Raw genomic sequence first — 15,628 nt, 5'->3', positions numbered from 1 at the left:
TCCCAGCTGACCTAATGCTCTTTGTCAGCAAACTAATTTTGGGGAGGAAAATTTTGACTTTTTCCAAACTCCCCTCCCAAGCTGCCAAAGTACTTTTCCAGCTGTCTGTGTGTGTGCAGCTTTTCAAAGATATGGGAGTTAAATAAGTTTAGTGCCTTGATCTTGGAATAAATCTGGTAGGAGCTCTCTAATTACCCCAGCAGGATGCTCTGCTCTTTACACAGCCCCTTCCAGCTGCCTGAGCAACCTCCTCAGCCTCCCCTCCTTTGCCAGCTCCAAACTTCCCACAGAACCTCTGCAGATTCCCCAGCAGAGGAATGCTGGGTTTGTTCTTGAGTGAATGAAAGCAGGGGTAAATTATTTCTGTTTGTACCACCACAACCTCCAGCTACAGTAAAAACTCAGTGTGGGTAATGGAGACAGACACAGGCAAGCCAAGAAACCCAGAAGCTCATGGTGAGATAGGGGGACAAATTTAAGGGATGCAGAAGGAGGAATCGAAACAACCTGAGTTTGAACTTCTGGAGCTGGAATTTTTGCTTAGAGGTGATTTTGGGTCCATGGGATTGCTTAGAGGCCTATGAAGCAGTGAGCAGGCAAGATAGGTGAGAACAGACTGAGCTGTTACAAAAATAAGCACTAACTTACATACTCATGTAAACATTTGGAGATGTCTGTGATGCATTGGCCATTAATATTTTATTTATCACCAGTTAAATATTTTATTTTGTATAGTTCTTTACTGGAAAGGTGATGGATTGCATCATCCACAAGGACCTATATATAAAGATCTGGCAGATTTCTCAGTCTTTTGAAAAATAATTACATTTATAAGCAGTTTGCAGGAGGTAAAATGCATTATGAAGAGATTAGTCATGTGCAAACGTGTTGTCTCATTTTAGTTTGCAGAAAGGCAGGAGTAAACACCTGCAGGCAGTATTTGTACTGCAAAGGGAGAGTTATTTTGAACCTGTAGAGAAGCTGCCACCTGGATCTTCGCTACTCCAATCATCACAGACAATTGGAGCTGTTTGCTTCTACCTCCCATGGCTGAGGGAGCACAGAGCAGTGTGAGGGGCTGAGGTGCCAGCACAGGGCACTGCCCCTGTTCTTGTGCCCCCTTCACCCATGTGTAGGGGGATAGTGTATGAAGGTGGTACAGAATGTAATCTTATCCCCCAAAGAGTTGCAGCTGAACCAATTACTAAAGATTAGGAGCAGGCCTGATCTTAACAGGCCTCACCTGTAGCCAATAAGAACAAGTGGTCTAAAAGAGTGGATTGGTGGGATCAGGAGTCAGATGGGATTGCAAGGACCAGGAAGAGCCTGTGCTTAGAGGAGCTGCCTACAAGAAACATTGAGGAGGTATGAAAACTCTGAGGATATGGAACCCTTGCACTATAATGGTAATAGAACTCTTGATATATAAGACAACACCTATGGGCAGCACAGTTGGCCCTGCACACCTGGGAATTCAGGTCTTTGCCTCTGTGCCTCCCTGGGACTTGTGCCACTCTAGTATCTGGAGGGTGAGATGGCCCAAGACACAAGCTAGTAGATCTTAAATGCTGTCAAAAAGCAGTTCTGTGCAATTCCTATTTTTATTTTGTCACGAACATGGCTTGTGAAAGCTCCATGCCACAATCTGTGTCCTGTTCTGTGGTCACACATGGCCACCATCTCCCCTGCCTGTCCCATCCCACGCACACAGAGCTTGGCAAGCCCTGGAAGCAGTTCCCTCTCTCTGTTGTCAGGCCTCTGACTGTGCTGCAGACAGTGAACATCTCCTCCATTTTCCAGTAGTTCTTGTTCTTAATCCAGGAAAGCATTTCCTGAGGTCCTTAATAGCAAGCTTAAGGTTAAGCATTTATTTAAGCACTTTGCTAAACTGTGCCTTGCTGAATGCCTGCCAGATGAAAACAGATGGGCTAATTTACCCTGGTGTTCTTCCATGACTTCAGGAGAGCTGTGAGAGCAGGAATCCTGATGCAAGGTGGAATCCCAAGCAAGCAAGGGGCAGAGTTAGATGCTTCCAGGCCACAAGATATTTCTGAGTTCCCTGGGAATCTGTAGATTTGGAGACTGGCCAGGGGGGAGTACAAGCCTCTCTGCGAGGAGCATCACCCCAGCATTTCATCCCTGGTGCTATCTCATTACCTACAAGGAACAGAACTGAGGAATACTGGCTTTTCCTCATTTGTCACTAAAAATAGCTGTGCCTGGGTTGTGTGCAGTGAGCAGGGCTCTTTTCCTAGCTTATCACCTAGTCAGTGCAGTAGGGCTTTTGAAACAGAAAGCTCCTCTTCTGATGGCATTTCTGATGAGCCAGTGGAGGCACAAATTGTTCATGGATCCTTAAAACCACTCCCCTTTATTAAAGAGCAGCCAGACATGCTGTGGGATTGAAAGATTCCAAAAACTCTCGTTAATATGCTAGAATTTCATATAAAATTATGACCACTGTCTGTCACACATGAGATAATATGGCAAGTTTAAGGTTTTGCAATATGTCATATGCTTTTAAAAATTATTAAATAATGACTTATATATTAATGAAGCAAATTGCTAACTTAGGAACACAGATTGGTAGAGATGCATTTTTACAGTAAATTGTTTTTGTTCACAAACCTGAGAATGTTGCTAATGCTGGCAGTGACATTTAAATGCTGTCCTGTAAGATCTCAGGTCTATGACTTAATGTAATATGGTCTTAAGGAAAAAGAGTGGGAGAGCATGGAATTAAAAGTTTTACATATTTCAAGAGTACACTGGATCAATACTGTCTTAGCAATATTTATTGTTCCAGTGTTATATTTAAGGGTTGTTTCTTTTCCTGTGTGTGGTTTTGCTTCTCCAACTGATGGTACTCCTGCTATCCAGAGGCAGTCTAGCTTGTTACCAAAATGTGCCTGTTTATAATAGCTTTAATGTCAAATGAAAAAGTAGGAGTAAGAAAGGAAGGGTGGAATTTGGGCTTTAAAATGTCTTTCTCATGAATTATTCATATTATTTATTTCACGAGATCAAATGCTGGTTTTGAAAAATAGTATGACAGGGCGTGCACCAGAGATTTCAGAGGTTGAATATGAGCAGCAAACCTTTTCTAGGAGAGAAAAAACAATAAAACTATCTCCAAACCTCAAACAGAAAGCTTGCCTAAGAAATATCAAAGTTCAGCGTTGTGGGACTGTAAAATGCAGACCCAAATCTATCACTTTATTTTTACAGCAAGGTGTCATCAAGATCTTCTCTGATCCAAGACTAAACAGCAATTTTCAAACTGTGGTGCCAGAACACAAGATCACCTTCATTTTTAGAACAACATAGCTTGGAATGAGCCACTGCATGTATTAACCTCTGTAAAAACAGTGAATTTCAGCTTCTTGAAGAGCACTTTATTCTCTTTGGGTAATTAACTCCAGTATGTGAATGGTGAAGTTCCTTCATTTAGCCCAGAGAGCAGAAAAGGGAATCAATCCATGGAGTGCCAGTCTCACCCTCCTTTTTTCTTTGTACCCACTTAGAGGGCACCAGTGGCATCTTCCTGAATTTCACTGGATGTGGACTGGGGAATGTTGCAGTAATAAGCAGACAGGACTCAGTTTCTTCAGGCAGGAAAAGCCAATCTTTAATGTCACAGCCCATTTTTGTACAGTTTTCAAGACCTCATGTATAACTCTAATTGGTTCGTAGCATACTTGCTATACATTTCATTGGTTAGTAAATGGCATTATACATGTCCATCAAATCTTTCTATTCCTGGATAGTTTACATGTTTTTTTTTCACAGATTCCCATGGGACACATTTCTTGTTTTTCACAGGTGCAAACAGTTCTCTTACCAGAATAGTTTGTTGTGCTAACTATGATTTTTCACATGGGAAGTTACAAGCTAACTGTTAGCTTAGCTAGAAGAGAAGGACCTAAACCATATTTTATAAGGCCTTTCTTTTATAATATCTCTACCTGTATGCAATAAGGTAGAAGCTGAGGATGTTCCCAGCCCTTCTTCAGTGTGGGGATGGGAAAGGCAGGCTTGGCATGGAAACTCTCTGACAGCCTCTCCTGCATCTGGTGGGGCCAGCAGAGCTCCACTGACCTGAGTAGCCCCAGGATGACCTCTACAGTGGGACCAGGACCTGCAGTGCCACTGGTGTCCATGGAAGTGCAGTGTGCTGGATGAACAATAACAGGTTTATCCACTTGATACCATGGGAAGATGATGTGGGCTTGAAAATGCTTTGTAGTCTCTAATACCTTCTTCTCTCCTCTTTCCTTGCTTACTCTACATATAAGTTAAGAGCAGCTGGGGTTGTACCAGCTGCCTAATTTATGCAGATATTCAGATTTGTGTTTAATGTCATCTCCTTGTCAGCCTTGGTAGACTCTGGTTCAGACCCACGGTTTTTGCTGCTGCAGCAACCCTCAGAGGCACAGAAGCTGGAAAAGAAGTAGGATGTGATTCAAGAGCTCTTTACATCTTTGTAACCACGGATACCTAAGTGATGCATATGACCAGTGTTTACAAAGTAAAGTGCCTTGTTTCCAGAAATGGGAAGCACAGACTGTGAATTCTCCCTGGGACATATGGGCAGGAGATAAAAAGTAAAAGTAATGCTCTTCCACCTTTATGAAATAATGTTCAGTAGTAAGTTCTACTTTGTGTTGTTGTGACTATAGTAAAGATGGATGGCTGTGGGGGGGATAGAATGTAAGAGAATAATGCAAAAAGCAATCTCACCCCTGAGGAGTTGCAGCTGGGCTAATCCCCAAAGATCAGGAGCAGGCCTGCCCTTAACAGGGCACAGCTGTGTCCAATGAGGATGAGTGCTATGAAAGAGTGGGGTGGCTGGGTGAGGAGAGAGTTGGAGTTTGTTGGCTGTGCTGTGAGGAAGAAGGAGTCAGAACTTTTGTAATAAGATGACAACAGCTGCGGGTTTGTGGCTTGAATGGCCATGCTAGACTTTGGCCCAATTTCATCTTTAAAGTCAGGTGTGAAGGAGGCAGCAAATTGCTGAAAGAAGCTTGTTCTTCATAGAGAATATTGTTTGAGATAATGAATTAATTAGTTTTTAAAAAATTGTAATATTGGTACTAAATATCCTGGGGTTTCTTATTGTAAGTATAAATTAGTAAACTTTCCTGCAGAAATGTGATTTTTAAAGCAAATGTGTATATATAATACCTTTTATTTGTATTGTATGTCCTTATTGATGCTATCTCTTAACACAGTTCCCTACATAAGGCATTTCATAAAGGTATCTTTCACTTAGCACTAATTTGTTAACATTTTTTTCTTCTGAGACACAAGGAGGAGTTCTAGGACTCTACTGGCATCTATTTCTTTCCATACTGCTTCAGAGTACACATGCTCTGCCTCAGTTTCTACTTCCTAAGTTAAAGTCCTATTCATACATTCATTCATTCACTCATTCATTTTAACCATTCAGTTTCAAGATAGGTTTAGAAATTCTGCTCAGCAAATACTATAAAATATCTCAGCAATAAGTAAAGATGTACAAACAAAAAAGCCCAGGTGTCTCATGAAAAAAGTCACAATAGGCAACTTTCATTTTCCTTATGCTTTCCCAGAGAGCACATGGGTATCATCATGACCTATTGGCTTTTTTCTAGAACTGGAAAGCCATACTATGGGAGCAGGGAAGAAATAAAAAATGTAGTTTTCAGGAAGAAAGTGTTCTTCAAACTGCACTAAACATTGAAGTGCTTTGCTTTGTAATAAGCTTAAAATAATTTCTAAATGTTTATTGCTAAACCACTGGGAAGAATCTCATTTTTCAGTGCTGGAAAACAGATAATCTGTTTCAGGTTGATATGTATGTAAAAAACCTGTAGGGAAAATTTTTATGAAATTGAAGATTGCCCGCAATTTTTCCAGAGCTGGAATAAAAAACAGACAACAAAAAGCAGTCCTTAAAAATTTCAGTACTTCAGTACATTGCTGATTTCTGTAAGTGCATGTGACAGTTTCTTCATTTTACATAGCAAATCCCTCTAGGTAAGGCCAGCAGAGGCAGATGTGGTGGATGCTCTAATACTTGAGGGCTGTTCTTGCTGTTATGGCACATTCATTATTTCTGTGCTTGTGTTCACAACTTTCTGTTGGTGTTTTCCTCTGTATCTGATTCGATCTGGAATCAAATCAGCAGCAGCCAGCAGAGCCAGCAGCTGCAGGACATTTGCTCAAAGCTGGAGCTGCAGTGGCTGCAAGGGCAGCGTGGCAGTGTCTGCAGGAGATGATCCCTGCCCCTGGTGCAGTCCTGGGCACGCTGTTTTACAATCTGATTAATGTACACAGGAGTAGTCTGTGGTCTGAGAATGAGGAAAAAGATCAGGTGTTGTTGGACAGTTTCTCTTGATTAAAAGCATGGCATTACCTTAGAAAAAGTATTTTAAAGTAAGGCACCAGGAAACAGAAATTCCCCTTTTCCTCCAGAGCCCAGCCACAGACTTGTTTCAAAGCCTGAGGGAACAAGAAGCTTTCCTATAACAACCTTTTAGGAAGTCCCTGTTTGGTAAAATTTAAACATCCTATGGTCAGTAGCTCTCTTTGATTTGGGATTACATGGGAGTCTAAAGGAATTTGGGAGCTCCCTGCCAGCTGATTGCAGTAGGGGGGTAAGAATGCACATGTGCACACCTGCCTGCAAACTCATTGCAGAGGTGAGGCCTTTTTGTACAAAATCTCTCTACCATACAAGCATGACAAGTGTAAAGATGAAGAAAGCATTAACTGCAGAGCTGGTTTCTGTTAATCTGTGCCATGTAGGCAGTCCAGCATTGAATGGATGGCTACTGCTGCTCAGAGCAAAGCAAACTCCCCAAAATAAACAGAGCTGTGAGTCTGGTGGAAAAACGGACCCTGAGGAGCGGCCAGCATCTGATCCTTGCTGCTGCACAGGCTTATTTGCTGGCAAAGTAAGTAACCACACTGCTGATGAACTTTCCCACATGACTTTTGTTTCTGTCAGTTCTGCTTCTGTGACCAGGAAGCCAGCTTGGCATCTTTATATTTGTTTTTTAGTGATGATTTCAGTTTTGCAGTTACACCCACCAACTTGAAGGCCATGAGGTAAGGCACTATTTAGGGGCTTTAGCCTGTACATAGCAGAGGGGGGAAATCTGCAGTACAAGTATGTTCCTGTGCAGCACTTACTTTTAGCAGGTCATTGATTCAGGTTTCAATAAGAAGCAGCCCTTTGACAATTCTGTTTTCTTTCCTTTTTTCAACCAGTGTTACAGGACAGCTGAAATATGCCTAATTTATAGCATGCCACTATGAATAGTATCATAATGATTGTTCATTTTGATCCTTTTTGTCCTGGGTCTGACTTCTTTTGTAAGCAGCTTACATTTTGTTAATTTAAACCAACAGCACCAAAAAATACCTGTCTAGCTTTCAAGCCAACTTTAGTGTGAAAAGAGTTAAGTTTTATAATCCAGAATTTAAATTAAACGTTATGCAAAGATACTCGTTAGTCAAATCTCAAGATTTTATATAAGTAACTCTTACTTATTAAAATACAATTTTTGAATGCTTGAGGCTAACACACTTGGCTTGTCAGAAAACCACGTGAGCCCTGAAGCCAACACTTGTCTATAGAGCCCCTGCGCTCCAGCGTGTGAGGGACATTCAGTGCCCAAACGGGGCTGGATTCCCCGGAAGCGCCTTGGGGAGCGTGAAGAAGGAAACCTGTGTGGTCAGATGGAGGGGGGAGGAATGGGGTGGAGATGGAGTTTGGCTCACAGCTCCTGCATGGTCCCTGTTGCTGTGGAAACGAGGGCCTTTGCAGTGCCTATCACATCTCTATACATCCTTAAGAGCCATCTCTGCTGTGTGCTGAGGAGGAGCCTGACACGGAGCCCATCAATTGGGGCCTGTGCTGTGAGGGGGAAATGTAGACAATAACTCCAGCTATGTGCTGAAAGAGAAGTCATGAATCACCCCTTTATGCAGGGACATATAGTTACATCCAAATGCCATGCTGTGCTTCTTAGGGAGAAGAAAGGGAGAGAATGATAAAAATGGAGCTGAGCTTTTATGTTCATTTGCTCACAACCTTTCCTAAGTCTTCCTTATCCTCCGGAGTGAGCCAATCACTTTAATATCCCTCCTCCATTCATCCACTGCCTCGTGAATAACATCATTTTATAGAAGATTATTTCCTCAACTAACAAGGCTCAAGCTCAGGGAAGTAGGTGCTTCCAGTTAGAGCACATTTCCTTCTGCTGGCTGCAGTTTGTTTGTAGGAGCAACTGTCTGATTGTTACCCAGGCAACCAAGGCAGGCGTGAATTTGATTAGATATAGTTTCACAGATGTGGGCAGTGTTTCAAGCATTGTTTGGTGTTTCTGTCAAAAAAAAAAAATCAGTTTGTTAACTTTTAAGAGGTTTTTTTTTTTTTTTTTGAAGGACAGAGGGGGAAAAGTCAAGGATCTTATAATAATTATTTTTCAATGGGGTAATCTCAGCTTGTTAGTTGCTATTTGTGTTTGGTAGATGGTTATTCATCCCACATAAAGAAAAAAATGTGGAAAAAATCCAGTATTGACAGCAGGGAGATGTGTAAAAGTACACGAATTTTTATTATCTCCACTGAAGCAGGTTAAATTATTATCATCCCACTAGAAGATAACATCATTAAAATGTGAGGACTCTTTGTCATATAATAATAATAACAGTACAGGGAACATATTATGATGCTTAGCTATGCACGGCCTGTCTTGTGAAGAGGCAGCTTGGTATTTAACTGATGGCAATGCTGTGCTCAGTGTGTTTATTTCTCCACTGGAACTCGCAGATGGAAACAGCTTGAATGTGCAGCTAGAGGACAATGGTCTGACATCCTGCATGAGCTCTCTTGGTGAGCAAAGCTCACTTTCTTTTGATGCAAGAGGCAAAGGGGGAAGTAAACTTTGTGGATAAAATAAAAGGAAAATGACTCCCCCTAAAGCTGAGCATTTCAAATTTCAGAGTGCAGTTCAGCCTTACAAAGACATAAGCCTACATGTGATGTTCAGTTCAGTTTCCAGGTAAAAAATTCAAGGGTAGTTGAGATTTTCTCTTCTGTTTCAAGCTTAACTCTAGAATAAACAGGATTAGCTGTTTAACTGTGATCACTTTTTGGGATTGCAATGACCTGCAGGCTGGGAGCTGGATCAAGTCTTCCCTCACTGCAGACTCAGTAACCTTGAGAGCTTTGCACACTCTGCTGCAAATGCACATCAGAATTACTTCTCTTGAGTAAACGAACTCTTCTTTTATGACCCTGCTCTTGAAAATGGATGATTTGGCTGCCAGTGCACTATCATTCATACCTGGTCTGTGATTTTATAAGACTGCTACCTTCTTCTGGGAACATTTAGTCTGGCTTTTTAAAGAAACACAACTCGTGATGACATTGTCCATCTGTGAGTCATTCACTTCCTAGCAGCTTTTGATTTTTTTTTAGCAAACTCCAACCATATTTGGAAATACCCACTACTTTCATGGCACAGAGAGATCTGGAAGGTGTTAAGCTCCTAAATATTCTGTTAGAATTGACAGCTAGCTACATGGCAGAGAGCCTTTAGTGAGAGATAAACAGGGAGTACTCCCTTGCTCTCAGCTGCGTTTACAGCAGCCATAGAGCCAACAGCCTTTCAGCCAGCTCCTCTCCTGTACAGCACAGGGCACAGCAAGCAGCAGGACAGGATGGCTGCTCTGATGTAGAATGTGGCAGGGAAACTGCCTGGGGACCAGAGGAAGCTGCTGGGTGAGAGGAGAATAATATCAGGAGGGCTGGGAATGTGCAGGGCAGAGCTGCTGTGATGGAGCTGTGGGGAAATGGGAATTACCCAGGGAGATGGGATGGGGGTGGAAGTAGGACAGGAGTAATCTGGAAGCCAGACTTTACACTGTTCATGAGTCAATTTGTTCTACCACATCATTCAGCTGTGATTTGATCCTGATAGTCTGCAGTGCAAATGAAAGAAGCTGTTACAGATCAAAACTTCATTAATAGAATGACTCCTGCTGAGTTGAATGGCTGTGGGATTGGGATGGTGTTTGGCAAAAACAAGTAATAAGGGATCAAAAAAGAGAAGGAGTAATTGAGAGTAATTAAAAATCCATAACCAGAAGGCTAGATTTGTAGTGTAGCTTAACCATCTTGATTGCTGGTCATTTAAAAGTGCAGCCAGTGAGCAAAAGATTCTTGCAGATTGAGATGAGATTTTTGATGAAAGGGTTGGGAGAGAGGCTGAATAATATAGTTCAGAACTGTAATGCTTCTTTTGTAGGTTGCTGAAAATCACATGGCTACTTACAGCTATTTGCTGTAATAAAATTATCTCTTTTCCTGAACATCATCAATACAGGCTTTGATTTTCTGCAGATGTATTTCTCACTGATGTGAACTGAGAAAGTGAGAATGAATTCTATCTTCCCAGCTGATTGCCAATAAATGTTAATCCTCTGTGCTTTGTAATAAGATAATATTGTTTCTGCATTGCAAATTCATTCTTTGTGAGACAATTGCTAGAAATGCACACTTTCTTGGTGTGCAAAAAAAAAGTCTGGTTTTTTTTTTCCATGTGTGACTGGGAAATTCACATGTTCCTATTTCCACATTGATCATTTCTTTGGCAAGTTTATATTTGCACAGAAGGAGACATTTTTCAGTGCAAGTTTTTTCTAAATCCTTTTCACACTTTTGTTAAGAGGGGAAATAACCAAAACCTCTACTCCAGACAGTTGGTCAGCATCTCAAGCCCACTCACTTTGCTGCCCTCCATTTGCTCAGTAGTGGGTGCCAGTTCTGGCTGTTGGACACTACTTTACCCTTTTAAAACAGAGCATATTATTTGAAATGAAGAGAGAAGAGGATTGACATAATTCAATACAATTTCATCACCTAATAAATGGAATGGGAATGGATTTTGCTTCCTCATTTGAATTGCAGGCACTAAATCCTCTGCATACAAAGGCAATTATTCTGGTTTAAATATTCATTTATACCAAGAAATACAACACACCTGCAGCACACACACCCTGTATTGTATATATGCAAGAACAGACATGGATCAATAATTTGGTTTTTAATTTTCCTCATCCTCTAGATTGCCACTGCACCACCACAGGGGACTATAGCCCCTCTATCTGTGTGGCTGGGTGCATTTTATGCAGGGTGGCTTCACAGGAGGGGACTCAGATAAAGAATGTTAAGTCACATCTTAGTGATGATTTATGTCCTCTAATAAATGAGCAAAGCAGTCCTGTCAGGGCTGTAGATCTGGAAAGTGCTAATCACACTGGGCAACAGATCACATTATTGCAAATATAAGATACTTAGACAAAAGCTTTCCAGTCCTTATAAATTTTTAAGCCACATTCAGGGAAGTTGTATTTCTCTTGTGCATTTAAATTCTCCTCAGGGAAGAAATTATAACTCGTACTTTTTAACAGTTTATATGGCACCTTTTTAATAGGGATAATTTTAATAATTCCTTGACACAAAATCATATGCAGATGTGGAAATATTAAATGTGCTAGAAAATAAAACAGCTGGTGGTTGGAAGCTGTGCCTGGACTGGTTCAGGTGCTGAGGCTGTATTATGATTTCATGGGAATGAGAGCTCACTAATATTTTGCATTTAAGTAGTCACAGAAATTATCCAGTATTGAGCCCTCAGCCCAAACTTTTACACCCTCAGCTCTCCCCAGGTGTCCTGAGCAGAGGCAATGCCACAACTGCAGTCTGGCAACTCTACACAGGTTCAGCAGCTCTATGGAAGTTGCTTGAATGGGAAACTCTTTGTCAGAAAAATGCTGCACTATAACTTGAACATGGTTTACTGTTGTCACCAGTAAATCTACTTTTCCTTGCATGGTGTAACAGCTCTGTGAGAAGGCAAAAGCTAAAGAAACAGTGTAAGGGTAACAGGATACTGATTGTAGCTATCAAGATTTGTTCTGCTTCTGACTTAAAAAAAATAAGGCAACAACCAAAATCAAACAGTAAGGCATTTAAAGTGGAAGGGAGTAAATTCTATACCAAACCACAGGAGAATTCAAGGTTTTATGTAAATATGTTGCATTCTGAAGGGTAAAAGAAAAACAAAACAACAGAAACCACAAAATTAACTGCTGCTTTGAACATGGTTGAATAGTTTTTCACTAGCTAAAAATATCCACAAAGAACTGATACAGATCCAGAATGTTTATCTGGATGTACCCCCATTATTTCCACTGTTGTGTTCACATTCCTGCATTAAGATGAGGCTGTGTTGCCTCAGAGCACAGAGAAATTGCTCAGGCTTTCTGGAAGGAACAGGGAAGACAGGCAGGAGGATGTACTTGTACTATTCATGTACTTTGTACCTTTTTTTTTCTCCTGCTTGTTTGCCAATAGAGCTTTCTTACAGGCAAAACCAGTTTTTCATCTGGCATCAAATTTTTAAAAGAACTTGTGTCTCACCAGGGATCCAGAGAGCTCAGCATCAGTTTGTCCACTTTTCAAAGAGCTCTGTGGATCTGCACTGAGAATCCAATCCTCAAAGTGCTTGAAGTGCTTACAGAAATCAAGCAGCTACCTTTAAAGATAGTGGCAGCACACCTTTGAAAATAGGGCTGTATTATCTAATTATTGGGGGTATAATTAATCTATTGTGTGTTATAGCAACCTGAAGATGTGTGTATGCCAGTGTTCACAGGGGTCCGAGGATGAGGGAAGAGATGAGGATCTGACTCCATCTTGATTCATTATTTTATGATATATATTACATTAAAACTACACTAAAAGAATAGAAGAAAGGATTTCATCAGAAGACTGGCTAAGAATAGTAAAAGAAGGAATGAATAACAAAGGCTTGTGTCTCAGACAGAGAGCCCGAGCCAGCTGACTGTGATTGGTCATTAATTAGAAACAACCACATGAGCCAATCCCAGATGCACCTGTTGCATTCCACAGCAGCAGATAACCATTGGTTACATTTTGTTCTTGAGGCCTGTCAGCTTCTCAGGAGGAAAAATCCTAAGGAAAGGATTTTGCAGAAAATCTCATGGCTGCACACGTGGATATGAGTTTTCTCTTCAATGGGCAGCTCTGCATAGCGAGCCCTTGTAGAGGTGCAGTGCCCCTGTTATGTCCCTGTGCAGCCCAGCCCAGGAGCTCCATCCCTGGGAGCTGAGAGACATTTCTGCCACTGAGCTGTTGCAGGGCTTTGGGAGCTGAGCAAACAGCAGGGAAAGTCTCCTCCTCTCTCAGTCCCTGATTAAACCACAGCCATGAGGTGGGACTGGCTTTGCTGATAGCAGACTCCAGTGCTAGCCCGGGATTTCTGGGACTGAATTACCTGTGTCTGCCAGACCCCCTGCTCTGGGGTTTGCCTTTATGGGAAACACTAATTTACTACAGTAAAAATAAACCCAAACTGTCAAAAACCAGTGCTAAAAACCAGTGCCCAAAAATAAACCCAGTGCTGACAGCTCCCCTAGTAGATGACATGGCATTTGGACACCATAATATCTGGACTGATAACAATGCTGTACCACCTAGAAGAGCAGAAAATGCTGCCTCAGGTTATAGGAAGGAAAATTTCTGACTCATTGAAAGAAAAATAAAAAAAAAAAGGACATTTAAGCTGCTCTTGGTGGAGTAGAGAAAGTCTCTCAGAAAGTCACTGTGAGTAGTCATTCAGCTGTATTGTGCTTGGGGCTTTTTCATAAAGGTAAAACTATTTCAAGCATGAAAGTTTAAAGTTTTAAAGCTTGTAATGTATTTTTCCTCATTTATGTTGTTGTTCTATTTCTCTAGAGTCCCTCCCATAATGATATTATCAGACTTCTAAAGTCCATACCTCTTTGGTGTATTCTCATGGCTGCAGATCTTCACCGACTCCTTCTTCTGCATGCTGTTCTCTCTCAGCTCAGGGCTCCTCCAAGGCTCTCCCTGACTGGCCAACTCAGCCCCTTTTATCCCAGTTATCTCCATTGGTCACAGCTACAGCCCAATTAAGGACATGGCAGCTGCAGCCCATCAAGGGCAACCGGGACCTCTGGGGCAAAGCCTCTATACAGATATTCTAATACATTTCCTCTACTATATTTCCCCCTTTTCTTTTACATGAATTAACAGCTGTACAGATGTTCAAGTACAATACATACATTTCCCCATGACTCACAGGCCATGTACAACACACATAGCTCCTTGCTCAAAGGCCATACTCTTTCACAGCTCCTTGACCCAAAGGCTATGTTCTGTCACAGCTCTTGGCTGCCACAGCTCTCAGCTGTTTTAGCTTCTGTTAACTATCACATTGGGGTCACCAATTGCTGTTCTTCTATTATTTCTAGAGTCCCATACCTCCTCGGTGTATTCCAATGGCTGCAGCTCTTCACTGACTCCTTCTGCTGCATGCTGGTCTCTCTCAGGTCAGGGCTCCTCCAAGGCTCTCCCTGCCTGGCCAAAACCAACCCAGCCCCTTTTATCCCAGTTATCTCCATTGGTCACAGCTGCAGCCCAATTGAGGACATGGCAGCTGCAGCCCATCAAGGACAACCGGGACCTCTGAGGCAAAGCCTCTATACAGATATTCAAGTACAATACATTTCCTCTACTATACATGTATGTGTTAATCTCAATCCTAGCAGATCACACTTTGGACTCTGAGATAAACTGGAAATTCTGAGCATCTCCAAAAATGCTGAGTAAATGATAAATTGTTTCAGAATGCTGATATCAATAGCCCATCCCACTTCTGAACTAAGATTCCTGCATCTCTCTGCTGTTTCATTGAAGCCTCAACACACTATCTTCCCTCCAAAGCATTGCATTTCTAATTTGATTGGGGGAAAAAAACCTAATGACAAAAGAACACCAAACCAAATCTGATTAGATGGAACTTCAAGCTGTTTATGTCAATTATAAAAAAAGGAACTGCTCTGCAGTGCCCACAGGAAGGAATTTTTTTATAGCTTTGAATTAAGAAATCTAAGTACTTTAATTTGTGATAGCAAAACTACTTGAGTGACTTTCTTTGCTTCTGCTCCAAACACAGATCTGTATCACACATTCCATTTTCAATTTATTCAGCACTGTAAGTATTTTGATGCATGGATTAAATTGCTCTGATGTTTGTATGTGTCTAACCATTTCCTCTTATAATAAATTCACTAGATATTCACTTGCAGGGATATTAATATGGTTTTTGCTGAGAGAAGAAGTAACTCTGGGAATCAGCCATGACTATGTGTCAGAAAGTGAAATATAAAGCAATGAATTCTATGATTTAGATATAAATGTGTTTGGTGGTATGAGAGAAACAGGATTGCATTGTGTTAGTGGAAAGTCAGGGGATTCCTCTTATATTGCCATTCACATTGCTGCTGTGAATGTCAATATAAGAGAAAAATGCACATCTGCACACATTTCTGAGATTGTTGGTGTCACTGGAGTCACGTTCTCTTTCAGTAGCTATAAATCTTGACTAATTTGTGTGATTATTTTTTTTTCTAGCTGCCTCCCAGTTTTATTATTGCTTTCTCAAACGCCTGCTTTTATTCCTTTGCCTCTCCATTTTGTAAAGCTCTTCAAAACTTTCAAAAAACGTTTTAAAAAATCCTAGAT

Source organism: Agelaius phoeniceus, chromosome 14, assembly GCF_051311805.1.
Source record: "Agelaius phoeniceus isolate bAgePho1 chromosome 14, bAgePho1.hap1, whole genome shotgun sequence".
NCBI classification, from domain to species: domain Eukaryota; kingdom Metazoa; phylum Chordata; class Aves; order Passeriformes; family Icteridae; genus Agelaius; species Agelaius phoeniceus.
Note: the sequence above shows the minus strand (reverse complement) of the source record.